The following is a 12434-nucleotide window of genomic DNA, read 5'->3' on the forward strand; positions in this document are numbered from 1 at the left end:
TTTAACAGTCATGAATATAAACTAAAAATTCATTTATTCAAAATCTAATTTCATAATGCAAAATGTTCACAGTTTCTAACTCTGAAATCTATATAATTAACTGGTTCTAGTCCCTTAATTTAAATCCCGGAATTGACTCCTTAAGCGGTTCTGACCAATCATTGCTCATTTACAATGTTATAGGCTGTGAAATGACTGCAATTGTATGAAAACATCTACTAACGAACAAATAATGGCCTAATCCAACGAGACAGATATTATCAATAGTATCACAATTTTTGTTACATGATATATCACAACATACTGTTGAACTGAAACTTCAATTCTCAGTGAGGAAGGGAAATTGATATAGAATAAAGCTGCTACTGGCACACCATTATCACCAATGAGATGCAGCAGTCTTAAAATTAAGTTGAAACAAATGAAACTGAAACAAAAAAAAATTAATTCTGCTAGTATCATTTTCTGAAAACAATATTGTTGGTTTGGATCTATCTTCATACTTTCAGTTTTACAATATTTAACTAAATTATATAAAGTTCATGTAATTCTTCCACTCAATGAGCAAATGTCAAAGTCTGAGGTGATTTTCCTGAATGTTAGATTTGGATTATCTTTTTAAAAAATTGAGCAGATACCAGCTGAGGCCAGGATTTACAGTGCTACTGCTTTTATATCCTTTAGTCAATTCTTTGATTAGTCCAACATCTGGAGATGAAAAGAGGTGAAATTGATCTTTGGCAATAGCATGAAATTATGGGGGATTTACTGGAATCAAGTGGTGAAAAATATAAGAAAAAGACATATATTTTTAAGATTTTAATGCTGTCTTCCTCTATATTAAACTGATTCAACTTTAAATAAGATTGGCTTTCATGAAAGCATATAAATGTGATGAGTTAGAAATTGACAGTAGGGGATTCATGGGGTCTGTACCAATAATGGGTGTGTTAATATTTCATTAATAATACTTTTGCCTTGAAATTTGCATTTCATAATCATTGATGGTTCCCTAACCCTTAGATTCCCAAAATGCAAATAAAATTCAAAACATTGGAGAATCTTGAGCTCCAGGGAACAAAATACAAACATTCAATCACCAACAAGCAAATGTACATTCAGACCAGACCACAAAGAATGAACCTTTCTGCAAGCTTCAGGGAATCAGCAGAGTTAGTTTCTCTCTCTCTCACACACGTACACAGTCATAGACATAGACACGCATGTATGAACATTTTCCAACTTTCTTCCTATCTCAGTTTTGAGCTTTCAGTTTATTCCTGGCTTGTAAGGGTAATGAGGCACTCACGTTTCAAAATAGCCAAAGTTAGGGAGTTTAGCCTCATAAATCCTGGTTGTGACACATAGCTGCCTAACCAAGTGGACAAAATCAAAATAGCTCTCAGTTACTTGCAATTCTAACAATATTTTCAAGGCAAGTTGTTGATGACTCTGCATTAGTCCACGACCCAGGGGAAATACAATGGGATCTTTAATAGTTGTCCAATGTGTCCTGTACACCACATTCATTAAAGTCTGGACATTCTGAAGCAAGTAACTATAATTCCTGCAGATTTGTACTAGCCAATTAAAAATAATATTGGGCATTTGAATGGATTGGGGGTGTCTTGAAGTATGTTTCGGACCTCAGTGTGGGTCCAGGGCTTAACAAATGGGGTTTCACCTGTCATAATCCTGAGCCAAGCAAGTTCTTTAGTAAATCATAAGATGCTTTTACCACTCGTCTGGAAACTAGAATCCTACTGAGTACTCACAGTAGTATCTTGCTGCCAAATAGCAAGAATTGTATCAGCATTCCCACCAGCAGTTTTGTCCCTGACCAGCATTCCTTTTTTTTTGGGCACGACAAAAGCAGCAACCACTCTCTATATTTCATCGCTCAAACAATATTGGCTGTCGACCTGACAGGACTAGAGTATCCCCTACCTTACTCTTGATTCGACGATATTTACCCTGACGCTTCTGTATTTTCCTCAAGACCACAAACAGATGCTGGCCACCCTGCTCAGTGAGCCAATATTTACTTGTCCTGGGGGCAGCCTTTCTGCCAAGTTTTTGGAACTCACTGATCCCATCAGAACATCACTGGTCTGTGGCGCAAGTCTGTAACCTGTAAAAGAATAAAAAACAAACCACACAAAGACAAACAGGCACAGGCACAGCTGTCAATAACTCAAGATCACCTGAATTTGGAAATTTCTTTTTTGCCAATACCTTTGCCACAGAATCTTTTCCGTAGATCAGCCTGTTAACTTAGGTCAGCTTCAAATGCTCCCGACAGCTCTATGACTGTAGTCTTTCTGGATACCATCTTGTCACAGCGTCTTTCACTTTCTCCCTTAAAATGGGATCAGCATGTTAACTCAGATCCACATAATGCAGCTAGCTAATATTTTAATGCTGTCATTCCCCTCCTTTTTTTTAAACAAAAAAAGGTCAATCAAACTCACAGACAGCTCAGGTGAATTCCTCATAAGCTGGCACAGGAAAAGAAAGAAAAGAAATTTTCAGCCTAGGAACAGGCCCTTCCAAATAGACCTGAACATTTTAGATTACTTACAGTGTGGAAATAGGCCCTTCGGCCCAACCGGTCCACACCGACCTGCCGAAGCGCAACCTACCCAAACCCATTCCCCTACATTTACCCCTTCACCTAACACTACGGGCAATTTAGCATGGCCAATTCACCTCACCTGCACATTTTTGGACTGAGGGAGGAAACCGGAGCACCGGAGGAAACCCACGCAGACACGGGGAAAATGTGTAAACTCCACCCAGGCAGTTGCCTGAGGTGGGAATTGAACCCGGGTCTCTGGCGCTGTGAGGCAGCAGTGCTAACCACCGACCCTCCAAGCCTGAGCCGATCCAAATTTACTGTCTAAACCTGTTGCCCGATTCCTAAGCATCTATATACCTCTGCTCCCCACCTACTCATGCATCTGTCTAGACGCATCTTAAATGAATCTACCTTGCCTGCCTCTACCACGTCTGCTGGCAACGCATTCCAGATGCCCAGCACCCTCTGTGTGTAGTACTTGCCGCGTGCATCCCCTTAAACTTTCCACTTCTCACCTTCATAGCGTGACCTCTCGTTATGGAATCCTTCACCCTGGGAAAAAGCTTGTCTCTATCCACCCTGTCTATACCCTTCATGATTTTGAAAAACCTCAATCAGGTCCCCCCTTAAGGGGAGCCTGAATCAAGCAGACTTGGCGAGAAACTCTTAAAATAGAGGTGCTGCCGACTACGCCAATTGTTGGGGAAAAGCAAATCTTATGCCAAATCATTTAAAACAAAATAGTCAGGAGAGGAGACCTTGAGCAATTAACGAACTTTAATCATGACTTTGGGGAATTACATCTTTGTTCAGAGAAGTCCAACACAATTCCAATGAGGTACAGAATGTTACATAGTATATCACAAGCCCACTGCCCATTAACCACACAACTTAGGGGCAGTCGTAACATCCACATACATTGTCCAGATCTATAAAACTGAATGTTATCTTATACTGCAGATTTAACTACACAGAAACAGATAAGTAGCTTATTGAACAATACATCATCTATGAAGCAGAACTGTGTGTGTGTGTGTGGGGGGAGGGGGGGGGCAGAGCAACTGAGAAAGTTTGCAGCTGCAAGGTCATGTTATCAAAACAAATACCTCAGCTTAGTTTCTAACAGTACTTTGATTTTATTGCAAAAATTGCTTTATAACAAGATGGCTTCCAACATACTTGTGTCAAATCTGGTCAAACCAGGGAGCTTCAGTCAGACTGAAGGTCTAAATTTACAACTAGGCTGTTTAAGAAAGTCATGGATAGCTTAGGTATACTGAACATTAAATCAAATGCGTACCATCTTAAATCCCAGGGAGCTTTGGAAAGATGGCATCAGACCCTGAAGACTATATTAAGAGCATACTGTAAGGATTACCTGAATGACTGAGATAAAAGTACCCTATTCGTATTGTTTGCCATTAGAGATGTGCTAAATTAATCTACTCAGTTTCCTCCCTTTGAGTTAATATTTGGGCATGAAGTGAGAGAGCCTTTGACAGGACCAAAGTCAGAGATCTCACACTTGGATTATGTATTGGTGGTGAGGGAAAGATTAAATCGGGTAGGTGAGTTAGCTAAATAGCACCTGAAGAAGGCCAGCGTGGAATGAAGTAGGTGACAGATTAAAACCTATAAAATTCAGACATTTTCCAATGGGGATGATGTATTAGTATTGTAATCAGTGGTAGGAGATCCTTCTAAAGCCAGGTTTAGTGGTCCCTATCAAATTGAGAGAAAACTAAATCACGCAAACTATCTGGTAAAGATGCTGGATAGAAAAAAAAACTGTATCAGTATGTCATGTGCATATTTTGAAACCTTAATAGAGACAGGAAACTGGAGAAACAGGTGTTAGTTACTGCCCCACAGAGTGAGGAATCAACTCCAAATGTCATGGATTTTGATGATCCTAAAAATATGTTAAATAATGAGGAGTGGAATAGGTTAGTGAGCTATCTTTCTCGGAGCAAAGAACCGAGTTGAAAGGTTTGTTTCAGCGGTATGAGAGCATACACATGAATAATATGGAGAGGACTAATGACACTGATAAAACAACAGCCCTAAAGGCTTAATCCTCTCAAAGCCAGGCAGGTCCAGAAGGAAGTGGATGCTGTGCTCAACAAAGGTATTGTTGAATCAAGTCACAGTGAGTGGAGTTCACTGATTGTGCTAGTTCCCAAACATGATGGGACTCAAAAATTTTATATGGACTATTGGAAGGTCAACACCATAACAAAATCAGTCTCTTATCCAATATCTAGATTGAAGGTCTGTGCAGAGAAAGTTGGACAAGCTACTTACATCATAAAATTAGACTTACTGCGTGGTTTTTGGCAGGTACCTTTATCAGAGAAACCGAAAGATATTTCTGCATATATAACAGTAATCAATTCAAAGTGATGTCCTTTGAAATAAAGAATGCACCAGCCACATTTCAAAGACTCATGAACAGAGTTATGGCCAGATTAATGAATTGTGCAGTGTAACTGGATGATGTAGTGACCTTTAGCGAGTCTTGGAAAGATCAAATGGTACAGTTGGCAGAGCTCTTTGAATGATTACGAGAAGCAAAACTGGTAATGAACTTAAAACAGAATTCGCAAAGGCAGAGATGTTCTTGGGACATGGAAGGAAGACCCCAAGGAACATGAACCATTGAAGAATTTCCACGACCATCCTCGAAGAAAGAAGTGCTTCAATATTTGGGTAGATTCTACGGGGAGTTTATTACAAATTTCAGTATGGTGGCACAGCTTGCCGATTTACTGAAGAAGAACACAAAATTTCAGTGGACAGAACAATGCCAAGAGGCATTTGACAACTTAAAAACTGTACTAGCCACAGCACCAGTTCTAGCTACACAATCTATTTTGAAACCCTTCAAAGTTGCAATCAATACTAGTTTGAGTAGCACTGCAAACAAGAAGATAATGATGGAATTGAACAGCCAATTGGCTACATTTCAAAGAAACTCAACATCCACCGGACAAAATACTCCACCATTGAAAAGGAATTATTGAGTTTGGTACTGGCCATACAACATTTTATGTTTATGTGATGAACAATGTATCCGAGATAGTTGTGTACATACACCACAATTCTCTTATGTTCTTAGAAAGATTTAAAAACAAAAATATGAGACCATTTCATTGGAGTCTTATGTTACAAACTTTTAATTTACAATTTGTACATGTTGCGGGTCATGAAAAAGGTGATAGTAGGTGCATTATTGTGGATTTAAAGATCAGAGCGTAGATAAAATTTGACTGATTCAAAAGTTATATATGTGTGCAGAAAGTATTATGAAAAATATCACTTTGATTAAGTACATATGCATTTCATAGTAATGGTATTAAGTAATAGAGAAAAAAGAAGCAATCTTTTCATCATAATGGTTCATTTTTTCTGAAGGGATGAGGTATTATGAAGTTGAAGGCATGTATTGTACGTTTAAAAGAGAAAGAATGCTGTTCTGAACTCAGAGATTACATGCACCTGTGTATATGACTAGATGGCAGACCCAGAATGTACTGGAAAACTTAAAATATGTAACATTTGGCTGTGAAGTGGAACCTGAGTTTTGGTTGCTGTTTGGACTAATTTGACCAGCATAAATTATGTCACAGGATACTAAAACCCAATTGAGTTTAAATTCATTGTTTTGTCAACATCAAACCAATGAGAGGATCCAACGTTGGGGAAGATATAAGAATGTGGACAGTTTGAAAATTGGTCAGAGAGCAACTGCCATAAGAGACTAAAACTTCTGGACAGCTAATTGCCCATCTGACAGCTTGCTCGCAAAGTAATTGAAAAACACTTTCTATCAAAAGACACCTTTTTGTGTCAAACATACTTACAGTAAAAAGAAAGAAGACAACCCATGGAGATCAGCAGCCAGAAGAGTAAAGACAACAGAAGAAGACAGAGTAGCTTTGAAATTAAGTTGATGTAATTTTAACAAGTGTCTGATTGGAACAGCATTTCATTATAGAGGTAGGATGCATAATTCTTTGAAGTTTGCATCACATACAGATAAGATGGTTAAAAAGGTGTTTAGTAAGCTTACCTCCATTACTCATGGACTTTTGTGTATAGGATTTGGGAAATCATGTTGAGGTTGAACAGAACCTTAGTGAGGCCACCTTCTAGAATACTGTGTACAGTTCTGGTTGCCTAATTAGAAGAGGGTTCAGAAAAGATTTACTAGGGCATTGACAGGAAGGGAGGGTTTAGGTTATTAAAAAAGGCTGTTTTTTTTCATTGGAGCATAGAAGGTTGAGGGGTGATCTTACAGAAATTTATAAAATCAAGACAGGCACACTGTAGGTAATCTAATCTAATCAAATAAGGTGAATAGCAAAGATATTTTTCTGAAAGTGGGGGAATTCAAAACTGGAGCAATATTTTTAAGGTGAGAGGAGACAGACTTTAACAAGTCATAACAGGCAACGTTTTTACACAGAGAGTGGTTAGTGTGTGGAATGAACTGCCAGGAGGAAGTGGTGGATGCAGGTACAGTTACAATGTTTAAAAGACATTTGGATAAGCACATGAATAGGAAAGGTTTGGAAGGATATGGGCCAAATGCAGGCATGCTGGGACTACTTCAGTTTGGGAATATGATCAGCATAGACTAGTTGAAAGGCTGTATGATTTGCTGTATGATTTTATGACTCTAATTAGCGATAGCCAACAAATGTTGACCTTGCCAACAATGTCCAAAGCCCATGAAAGTTTTTTTAAAAAGGACAGAGTAGGAAAGTATGGCAGTATGTATCACATTGGATATACTCATACAGACATGGGAATACAGATTATTTCAGGAAATATACTGGTTGCATTGGACAATGCAGGTGCAAAGACAAGAGATAGAAGCAAGTCTGATGCAGGACACAGAGAAGAGGGAGCTACATCACATTTAATGTTCTTGGGCCCGCTACAATTTAATATTCTGATGTTCAGACCAATTTACAAAAGTATTCAAGAAGATGACAATTGAGTGAGAATATTTGTGTTTTCAAAGGTTTTAAACACTAAGAACTCAAGGTTAAGTACATCCATCATATATAATAGCCTTTTAAAATGTGTACATTTAGCACACACAATATAAACATAAAAATGATCTAATAGAAAGTGAGAACTGCAGATGCTGGAGATCAGAGTCGAGAGTGCTGGAAAAGCACAGCAGGTCAGGCAGGATCTGAGGAGCAGGAGAATTGATGTTTCGACATCAGCCTTTCATCAGGAATGAGGTTTGTGGGCCGGGGTGGGGAAGCTGAGAGATAAGTGGGAGGAGAGTGGGACTAGGGGGAAGGTAGCTGAGAATGCAATAGGTAGATGAAGGTGGGGGAGAAGGTGATAGGTCAGAGAGGAGAGTGGAGTGGATAGATGAGAAATGTGATGGACAGGCCAGGAGGACAGTGCCGAGTTAGATGCTTGGAACTGGGATCAGATGGGGGTAGAGGAAATGAGGAAACTGTTGAAATCCACATCCCTGTAGTTGCAGGGTCTGAGGGCGGAATATGAGGCATTCTTCCTCAAGGCGTCAGGTGGTAATGGTTTGGCAATGGAGGTGGCCCAGGACCTACATGGAGTGGGAGGGGGAGTTGAAGTGTTCAGCCATGGAGAAGTGGGTTGTTGTTGCAGGTGTTCCAGAGATGTTCTCTGAAACGATCTACAAGTAGGCATCCTATCTCCCTAATGTAGAGGAGACCAGATCGGGTGCAATGGATGCAGTAGATTATATTGGTGGAGGCACAGGTAAGTTTCTGTCAGATGTGGAAGGAGGCTTTGGGGCCTTGGACAGAGGTGTGGAGAGTGGAATGGGCGAAGGTTTTGACAGGTGAAGGTTTTGACAGGAGAAGGTGCCAGGAGTGGGGTGTGGACTGGTGGCGGATGGGGTGGGGGGGGGGGGGGGGGGTGTTGACCTGATGAGGGAGTCACGGAGGGAATCGTTTCTCTGGAACGCTGATAGAGGTGAGGAGGGAAATATATCCCTGGTAGTCCGTTTGTAGGTGGCAGACGTGGCGGAGGATGATGCGATGAATGCGGAGGTTGGTGGGGTGGAAAGTGAGGACCAGGAGCACTCTGTCCTTTTCGTGATTGGAGGCCTGGGGTTCAAGGGCAGCGATGCAGGAAGTGGAGGAGATGTGCTGGAGGGCATCGTCGACCATGTGGGAAGGGAAATTGCAATCTTGGAAGAAGGAGGCCATCTGGGATTTTCTATGGTGAAATTAGTCATCCTGAGTACAGATGTGGCAGAAGCGGAGGTATTGGGAAGAAGGGATGACATTTTTACAGGAGGGGTTATAGTCATGGTAGCTGTGGAAGTCGGTGGGCTTGTAGTAGTTGTCCCTGGTTAGTTGGTTGCCGGAGATGGTGATGGAGAGGTCCAGGAAGGGGAGGGAGGTGTCCGAGATTGTCCAGTTGAATTTGAGGTTGTGGTGAAAGGTGTTAGGGAAGTTGATAAACTGTTCAAACTCCTCATGGGAGCATGGGGTAGCACTGATACAGTCAACAATTGTAGCGAAGGAACAGGTGGTGGGGTGGTGCTGGTGTAACTGTGGAAGATGGACTGTTCCATGTACCTGACAAAGAGGCAAACATAACTGCATCCCAAGAGGGTGCCCATGGCTACTCCTTTGCTTTGGAGGAAGAATTGGAATGAGAAGTTATTAAGGTGAGGACCAGTTCAGCCAGGCGGATGAGAGTGTTGATGGAAGGGTACTGGTTGGGACAGCATGAGAAGAAGAAACGGAGGGTTTGGAGACCTTTGTCGTGGCAGATGGATGTGTACAGGGAGTGAATGTCCATGGTGAAGATGAAGCATTGGGGACTGGGGAATCAAAAATCTTGGAGGAAGTGAAGGATATGGGTAGTGTCCCGAACGTAGGTAGGGAGTTCCTGGACTAAGGGGAACAGGATGGTGTCAAGGTATGCAGAGAGGAGTTCAGTGGGACAAGAGCAGGCTGAGACAATGGGTTGACCAGGGAAGTCAGGTATGTGAATCTTTGGTAAGAGGTAGAAACAGGCATTGTGGGGTTCATGAGGTTGGAGGCTGTAGATGGGAGATTCCCAGAGGTGATGAGGTTGTGGAAGGTCTGAGAGATGATGGTTTGGTGATGGGAGGTGAGGTTGTAGTCAAGGGGGCAGTAGGAGGAAGTGTCATCAAGTTGGCGCATGGTTTCAGCGGTGTAGAGATTGGTGTACCAAACTATTGCTGCACCCCCCTCCTCCACCACCTCCCCCCCCCCTTCTCTGCAGGTTTGATGGTGAGGTTGGGGTTGAGTGATGACTGCAGGTGGTTGGAGTGGGTGAGAGGGGTGTACAGATCTAGATAAACATTATCTATAATAGTTATAGCTCTACACGCTAATCTATCTTTTGTTTTATCTGGCTGCCAAAATTTGTTGTTCCAAAGTCTGAGGAAAGCTGCCAGTTCAGTATTGTATTATATATAGTGTGCCTTGCACTCCACCTGCTGTTTGGTGTGTGACATTTTCTGTCATTTTCAGAGTTATCTTCCTTATACATTTACTATGATGGTTAGTTGAGAACATATTATAATTTACTCACTTGAATCAATTTAGATGCATATTGGGTTTGATAACTTTTTAATCCGTACTGGATTTTATATTCAACTGTTGACATATAGAAATTATATTTGACTTGGTTTTGTTGAACAAACATGAATCAATGAAGAATCTCACCTGCACTATTCAGAACAACCAAAGCAGAATCAATTTAATCACCAACGACCTCTCTAGACCAAACCAATAATATTATACTTCTTGAAAAGTCAGTGTAACACACATTAAAAGCTAAATCAAAAAGGGAGCTAGTGACAATATGTTACCATGAATACATACCTCAACAAGTGGTGCTCCATGGAACAATCACTCACATGTAATAACATCTCCATAACAGGTTCATTAGAAAATATCTAGAAGACATTGTCTCATGGAATATAATGGATCACCAATTCCATGCATCCCCAAATCATGACACAAATATACAAACTCATATTGGCTTCCCAAAATCTTCTATCTAGCAGACAACAGCATTCTGCAATTCTAGTTGTAGGATTACCAGTATGCATAGATTGTCCAACCAGAGGGGAAGCCATATTGGATTTGGTACTCGGTAATGAACCGGGACAAGTGGTGGGCTTGTTAGTGGGTGAACATTTTGGTGATGGTGACCACAATTCTGTGACTTTCACCTTGGTTATGGAGAGAGATAGGTGCGCACAACAAGGAAGTTTTTACAATTGGGGGAAGGGAAATTACGATGCTGTAAGACAGGATTTGAGGAGCATACGTTGGGAGCATAGGCTGTCAGGGAAGGATGTGGTGGAAATGTGGAACTTTTTCAAGGAGCAGATATGACGTGTCCTTGATATGTATGTACCGATCAGGCAGGAAAGAAATGGTCGTGTGAGGGAGCCTTGGCTGACGAGGGAGGTTGAATGTCTAGGAAAGAGGAAGAAGGAGGCTTACATAAGGTTGAGGAAACAGGGTTCAGACAGAGCAGTGGAGGGATACAGGATAGCCAGAAGGGACCTGAAGAAAAGGATTAGGAGAGCTAAGAGAGGGCATGAAAAATCCTTGGCGGATAGGATCAAGGATAACCCCAAGGCATTCTATGCGTATGTGAGAAACCTGAGAATGACGAGAACGAGGGTAGGTCCGATCAAGGACAGTGGTGGGAGACTGTGTATTGAGTCGGAAGAGATAGGAGAGGTCTTGAACAAGTACTTCTCTTCAGTATTTACGAACGAGAGGGACCGTATTGTTGAAGAGGAGAGTGTGAAACGGACTGATAAGCTAGAAGAGATACCTGTTAGGAAGGAAGATGTGTTGGACATTTTGAACAACTTGAGGATAGACAAGTCCCCCGGGCCTGACGGGATATATCCTAGGATTATGTGGGAAGCAAGAGAGGAAATTGCAGTACCGTTGGCAATGATCTTCTCGTCTTCACTGGCAACGGGGGTGGTACCAGGGGACTGGAGAGTAGCGAATGTTGTGCCCCTGTTCAAAAAAGGGAATAGGGATAACCCCGGGAATTACAGGCCAGTTAGTCTTACTTCTGTGGTAGGCAAAGTAATGGAAACGGTACTGAGGGATAGGATTTACGAGTATCTGGAAAGACACTGCTTGATTAGGGACAGCCAGCACGGATTTGTGAAGGGTAGGTCTTGCCTTACAAGTCTTATTGAATTCTTCGAGGAGGTGACCAAGCATGTGGATGAGGGTAGAGCAGTGGATGTAGTGTACATGGATTTTAGTAAGGCATTTGATAAGGTTCCCCATGGTAGGCTTATGCGTAAAGTCAGGAGGCATGGGATAGAGGGAAATTTGGCCAATTGGATAGAAAACTGGCTAACCGGTCGAAGGCAGAGAGTGGTGGTAGATGGTAAATATTCAGCATGGAGTCCAGTTACAAGTGGAGTTCCACAGGGATCAGTTCTGGGTCCTCTGCTGTTTGTAATTTTTATTAATGACTTAGATGAGGGAGTCGAAGGGTGGGTCAGTAAATTTGCAGATGATACAAAGATAGGTGGAGTTGTGGACAGTGAGGAGGGCTGTTGTCGGCTGCAGAGGGACTTAGATATGATGCAGAGCTGGGCTGAGGAGTGGCAGATGGAGTTCAACCCTGCCAAGTGTGAGGTTGTCCATTTTGGAAGAACAAATAAGAATGCAGAATACAGGGTTAATGGTAGGGTTCTTGGTCAGGTGGAGGAACAGAGGGATCTTGGGGTCTATGTACATAGATCTTTGAAGGTTGCCACTCAGGTGGATAGAATTTGTAAGAAGGCCTATGGAGTATTATCGTTCATTAGCAGAGG

At 41.7% G+C, this 12434-nt stretch overlaps 1 long non-coding RNA gene across 1 annotated transcript in view; it reads right to left on the bottom strand.

Annotated features, from left to right (window-relative positions):
* Positions 1 to 1061: 1061 nt before the first annotated feature.
* The window catches only part of LOC140492183 (uncharacterized), a 62274-nt gene continuing 50901 nt past the window's right edge, over positions 1062 to 12434 (bottom strand). The window contains exons 2-3 of the long non-coding RNA XR_011963513.1: positions 2236 to 2359; positions 1062 to 2131 (exon numbers count right to left, since the gene is read on the bottom strand). This is a non-coding gene — a long non-coding RNA (uncharacterized lncRNA). The remainder of the gene's footprint in view (positions 2132 to 2235; positions 2360 to 12434) is intronic.

The sequence above is a fragment of the Chiloscyllium punctatum genome, chromosome 20 (assembly GCF_047496795.1).
Source record: "Chiloscyllium punctatum isolate Juve2018m chromosome 20, sChiPun1.3, whole genome shotgun sequence".
Taxonomy (NCBI): domain Eukaryota; kingdom Metazoa; phylum Chordata; class Chondrichthyes; order Orectolobiformes; family Hemiscylliidae; genus Chiloscyllium; species Chiloscyllium punctatum.